General features: G+C 35.5%; 1 long non-coding RNA gene across 1 annotated transcript; it reads left to right on the top strand.

The window, feature by feature from the left end:
• Nucleotides 1-958: 958 nt before the first annotated feature.
• On the top strand, nucleotides 959-2,847 carry LOC139126484 (uncharacterized). Its single transcript, XR_011550591.1, has 3 exons — nucleotides 959-1,758; nucleotides 2,228-2,383; nucleotides 2,686-2,847. It is a non-coding gene; the product is annotated as an uncharacterized lncRNA (long non-coding RNA).
• The last annotated feature ends 3,858 nt before the right edge of the window (nucleotides 2,848-6,705 follow it).

Here is a 6,705-nt window from a genome sequence, read left to right as displayed (position 1 = left end):
CGCCGAGTTAAAAGAACAGGATACTCATCAGGAGCGCCAATATTTCCTCACACGAAATTACAGTGCTCAATGTAAAGCAGAGCGTAATAAATAATAACACAAAATTACTCCAAGTACAAAGTAATGATACATATTATGTTAATTAAGTTTCACGCATCCTGCAATCTTCAGAAATAAGAAGTGAAAGGACTCTTAGCTCAACACTCTTAAATATATATGATCGGGACGTACCATTCTATTTGTAAGTTGTGTTAAAATATGATAAATTATATTTGTTTTGGTGACGACATTTTGAAACAAACAGCATAGATTTGTCAGCATTGATAATGTGTAGTTTTTCTCAATCGTTAATAATGTATTAGACTATATCAATGTTCCACTCTGAGCTTGTATATCCCAGATATTTCGAAGGGACAAAGCTTCATTGGGTCCACTACAGTCACTGATCTAGAACTGCCACTGTCAAGTTCAGAACTCCTTGCATGACAAAAGAGTAATTTTGTAACAATAATGTAACAGTTTCTGGTGCATGTCCAAGTGTCAGGGTGCCCTTTGGTGGGGGTGGCAGCCTACTTTTTTCTGTTGATTCCATTGTTTATTGTGTTCAGTTTCCTAATCAAAACGATTCTCTAATTGCCTGTAAATGTTTTTGTTTCGATGCTGTTTTCTATACCCGTTACCGGAAATTATTTATTGTATGGGCTTTAAGCCCATACAATAAATAATTTCCGAGTGACGAGAATAGAAAAACGCTATATTATATATATATATATATATATATATATATAATATATATATATATATATATATATATATATATATATATATATATATATATATATATATATATATATATATGTACCTATTTGAGGATTAGGGGGAATATACACGCGGAAAAAATCAACCTTAGGGGGAAATCGTCATTAGGGGGAAATTTTAGTTTCCCCTTAACGTTTTAAGATTGTGATTCAATACTTTCCAAAGTGTCTCTTGAAGCAATAAAGATTGTAATAACAGAGGATTATCATATCATCTGATATACTTAGTTTCAACCACTAGAACAGATTTAATTCGGTGATATCAAGGACTCCACAATCGACACTTTATATGTACTATGCTAAAAAAAATAACCTTGGGGGAAATTGAAGTTTTTGTCATTTTAAATCTTAATTTCCATTATATATCTGTATTATCTCTCTACATACATGTTACCGAAACTCAAATGGACATATTCGCCAAGTTTCAGGGATAACGGTTAATTATTTTTCTAAAAAATCAAAATATATAGTAAACGGGACCTTCGAATTCTGCAATAGCGCCCCAGAGTTGTATATTTTAGGACGCGCTACTCCAGTTTGCGTCTTGGGTATCGAACACGACTTCATAGTTCCGCAGCTGTCAATCAAACTAGACTCTTAGCCAATCAGAATCCAGAAAATAATCTGGCTGCTCAGCCGCCATTTTGTCCCACAAGTTGACAGCGCTGCGTATTTATCGTCGGTTGGTTTTCCACGGTTTTAGAAGAATTTATTGATTTTATTGTCACGTAAATATACCAGGATGGTGAAGAGATACGCGTGGGGGACATGTAAATCGGATGAACGGTATGTGGACCAAACATCGAGTTTACATTTCATTCCGTTTCCGAAACCAAAAACGCAGAGAGAGAAGTGTCTGCGGTGGATCAGGGCTTGTGGGCGACCGCATTATCAACTCAATGTTGATAATATTAACAAACACAAGCATGTTTGTTCAAAGGTAAGAAATTTATAATGTCGTATTTATTATCGATCATTGTGAATGCATGCCGGTCATGATGATGTTGACAGTATAGTACTAGTATCGGTCGTCCAAGCTAGTTGACCCTACAAGTACAATACATTACCGCGATCGCGATGTCGTCTGCCCATCGTCTGCTTAGTAGTCTCACTCAGGTAAAATTATGCGACAGGCATCATTTTTCATGAACAAAATATTATCAAAACGTGAGTGGTGTTTATTGTTGTAGACGTATGCATACATGAAAAGATATGCGCGTTTTTGTTCTCACTATATTTAATTGAATTCGCGTTGTTGATCACTCGATGCAACAAAGAATTGTGACTCCATACGGCCGCCAGCATACTGCAGTCACTCTGAAATCTGATGCCCAAATGTGCCCAAAATAAGAATTGAAAGCAAATGTGATGATTTATCTAAAATTTGAGTGTTCTTTTGTTCTACTCAGCATTTTCCTGACCTCAAGGGGCCAACAGATGGGTACCCTGACCCACTACCAGCGGAAGATTACCACCAAAGAGGAGATGTCAGTCTGGCCAACAGCACAGTCTTTTGCCTTCCAGAGAAAATGTCTTGCCAATGCCAGTGAGTTTCAGGAGATGAAGTAAGTTGCAAGTGTTCATTTACAATTTATACCGTTCAGAACTAACTACCAAATTGATGTAATATATTGAATTTCGTTTTGGTTTCATGAATGTTTCGCAAATCATCACCAGTTTTTATTTGTTATTTTCATTATTTGATATTGAAATAATATTTCCTGTGACTTTTACATTGTAAAATAATTTCTACTTATCCTATAGTTGGCTTGTTTTCCAAAAAAAAGAATGAGATGCAAAATTATAGTTTTTGATACTTCCTGAAATGTTCATGTAACGATATTGATTGAATTATTTTTATTTACAGCATCCCCTCAAGAAAAGATGGTGAGGTGGAAAATAATGAAAACGTCAACTTCCATGGACGGACTAGAAATGTGGGAACACAAACAGAACATGCATGTAAGTACATATATTGACATTCTTTTGTGAAAGAACGTAATGCCAAATTAATGAAATTGTTTGTTTTGCGTCCCCGCCTGCTTAGGTTTTTAAGGTTTTCATGAAAAACACACACATGTATCAGATTAGCAAATTCTAAAACTGCTTAGCTTTTCTGAACTGAAAATTTTTGTTACAAATTTGTATTTGCTGAAATCAGATTACACGTTTTAAATTTTCTGTGTGTGTTTTTCAGTTGCTTAGCTGTGTACATTTCCCTATTTTCAGTAGAGGCAAGACAAAGTATTTTTGAAAAATCTCAGATGGCCTATTTATTTTCTTTCTGGAACATTCAATATGTGACTTAGCAGTGAATAGCATCTTCTTCTTTTGGTTTCTAGTAAATGAGTATTGCTGTGATAAGGCGCCTTTTAATGAAAATTTTTGTTTGCCATCCATGAGTGGGTAAGTTTTTGGGTGAAATGCAAAAAAAAACCAAAGCAACAAATACAGATATCAAAAAACAAATACAGATATCAAAAAGGGTATTATCGTAGTGTGTGTAAAGTACGAAATAACTACTTAGACACATAAGGCACTGAAAACGCATAAGTAAACCGAACCAGACGCTCCGGTTTGCAATCACCAAATTCATGAAAATATCAGAATAATTCATAACAGATAGATCCTTATGCAATCGACCGTTGTGAATGTTATTGACTCAGTAAATATTATAGCGTTAGAGAAAGAAACCAATTTCATTTCCATCAGGGAGGAGGGACGGCATATGGCAGCAATAATACAGTAACTTTTACATTAATATTTATCTGAAGCCAGTCTCGCATCATTTATTTTTCGTAAGTATGAACAATGCAATTCCCTGTCTTTGTTACCGAAATTGTACAGCAAGGTATTTAAATAAACCTACATGTCACCACAGGGCCTGGCGAGAATTATTAGTGTAGCAGTTATGAATATGATCAATAAATGTCTTGTATTAAACTATTTTTCATTATACAAGCCTTACCTGTGTCTAGTGTGTGCCTATTACTTTACGCTAGCTATCCCTGTATAGTATTTCAAAGAAAACAGTCTTTGTCTCTAATATCTAAATCGAAATCGTCAATCTTTCCCTTAGCTGATATACCGTTCGGAAAAAAGTACTCTGTTGCTAAGTGTAACAGGTCTGATTTCTGAATTGACTTATTTACAAACATAATGGCAGCACTATTGCCCGTCTTGGCGTGAATTTGCTTGAATGCATTGGTGTCATATTCATAGTTGAACCATCTAAACTCAACCCTTTTGTGCGTGTTTTTATTGATCAGACTTTGCTTGTTTCTTTCAGATGATGTAACACCGTCCGGCATTTCTGACTCTTGAGGCTCTACTCGATTAAGTCGTCTCACTTTTTTCTTAAATTTTTGTACCAGTACTGGTTGTTTTTCTTTATTCGGTGCGTCTACTTGCGTCAACAATCGTCGACAAAATTCAAATACAGCAAGTCGGTCACCAGGTGAAGAAAAGTATCGGGATAACGCCATGTCATCCATGGATACCACTACCAAAGGGTCAATCTGAAAGAAAATAAATAACACATGGTACAAATGTCGGCGAAGGACATTATTCATATTTTACACATGTGAACAGCACATCAAAGGAATAAGCAGTCCATTCTCGGGATTTTATTTATTATAAGGGGTATGCTAAACAGGAAAATGTGACCTTAGCCTGGGCTGGAATTTTCGATATAAAACACTCAGACTTGATTTTAAAAAACACGAAAACTTTACAACTTTCATTTTTCGTGTGATGCTACCACTTTTCACAAACGACAAGCGAGTTCCACTTTGCCCACATTATTCTTCATACTGCTGTTCTTTAACACTTTCATGATGATCTCCACGCAGAAAATTATTATTTTTATTGCCGCTTTATGTTCATTGTTCATCAGATTGTCAACGTAATGATCAACAATCTCGTTATGTATACAGAAAGCTTGTTATCATTGTATCCCAGTAATTTTCAAAAATACAACATAACTGTTAAATGAATGGGATTGAATGGGATTTTTGCTTTCGAACTTACACCTCACATGAACTTTCCCAGCCGAAATTTCTCGGACGAACCCGCATGGTATTTGAGATATCACACTTACTTGGTCATTTCAAAGTCATTAAAGGGCACTGATCACAGCAAAGCTGACTTTGTCACATGTATTTCTTTATGACAAGATAGACAGGAAAATTCGTTTTACCGACCTGTTTGGCAAAGAAAGTTTACTTTTGGGCTTGATATAAAAGACACTTTTAATTTGGATCATTAGAAAAGTGCCAACATTGGCGCGTTGTGGTTACGTGATTTGGCAGACACCCATTAGGAATGGGTATGCACAATTGCCGTGTATTAATAATAATAATAATAATAATAATAATAATAATAATGGTTTAGTTCACCTCAAAATGGTGACCCTTAGGTCAAATTATAAGATGTAAAATTCTAAAATTTGTCAAAAATACTGAGTCGTACTTCAGCAAAAATAAAACACAGATCATCAAAACAATAATTGTATTTTTAAATTTAATTTCATAAGTATTAGTTGGACAAATGACAATAAAAGCAAATGCAGACGGCTTTCAAAGGTTAACTGAATAAACAGTGCCTGTTCCTATGCTAACGTGATTCCTACTGCAGACATTTCCTGTCCAGTGTCCCTTTAAATAACAGTACCTTCATGGATGAAGCCCCTCAAATGCAATTTTGTCAAGCTTCCTCCCTTTTTGGGAGGTAAATGACTTATTACTGCAAACCGAACGTGAAGGAAACACATATGACAAACCCAGCCTTCATGTGTTCCCCCTTAAATGTGATTTCTAAAAGTTATTGAATTCATGGATACTCATCCTTAAAACTGCATGCATGGCTTTAGGCAGGGTGTCGAAAAAATACTCGCAGACTCCCAACAAACCGACCTGGAATTAGCGTAACAGTATCCATTGCCAATTATAGCTGCTGATTATAAATATTGGTCCTTATTTCAACATGGTCTCAAGACACGCCAGTTTGCATATCTTATCTCATTTCAGTTTCGTCCTTGAAAATGAAATCGAAACTCTATTTCGAGGTAAGGTGACTTTTCACAATAACACTTCATACCTTCTCTGTTTGCAACTTTTCCACGACTTCTGAGGAAATACATCGCGATTTCAAAAATTCCATCAATTTGTCATCCATGATGGCTCGTTCAGTAACTTACACGTCTGAAAAGAAAAGGAGTTAACTTTATCCAAAGGAGAAAAACATACATGGATTTGAGCCACTGATTAGTTTATTGTACCCTTAATGTTTCAAGTCACTGGTGTCATATTCAAAATCATTCACTGTACATGCTAAAATTAGCCGGCTGGTCTATAGGTGTTTTGCTTACCCAGCTGCAATACTGTAGCTCTATCACCAGAGATGTGTTTACGGTTGCATACATTGAAAATATTGAAAATATATACTTCAAATTTGTCGAGTAAGCGTAAATTTCAAATGTAAAAACGCCTTTCCGGATTGGTTTCTGGCTTCCGATCTATGAACATATGAGACTTGAAAAAACCTACATACAAAATTCCCGTTCATAGGCTGATTTATCACCCCGGGTCGTGGTGCTTTTCTTCCTGGCTAAAACCTAACACAATGCTGTTTTATGACTCATATTAGAATGCTATTTAAGAAAAAAATAATAAAATCTGTTGTCGTATTTAAAAGGGTCACTTTACTAACGCACACTAACAATGCTACCAAGACAAGTTTCTGTGATGCTTGGCGAAAATTTACATGACAAAACATCCAGTTTACATATGTCAGAGCATATAATGGCTAAATAAACTGCTTAGTGACATTAAATACGCATACTTACACTAAAGAAGGGAATGGATGGCGGAGAACACCTCAAAGCAGT

The sequence above is a fragment of the Ptychodera flava genome (genome assembly GCF_041260155.1).
Source record: "Ptychodera flava strain L36383 chromosome 3 unlocalized genomic scaffold, AS_Pfla_20210202 Scaffold_27__1_contigs__length_13241970_pilon, whole genome shotgun sequence".
Classification (NCBI taxonomy): domain Eukaryota; kingdom Metazoa; phylum Hemichordata; class Enteropneusta; family Ptychoderidae; genus Ptychodera; species Ptychodera flava.
Note: the sequence above shows the minus strand (reverse complement) of the source record. Positions and strands in the feature narration are given on the sequence as shown.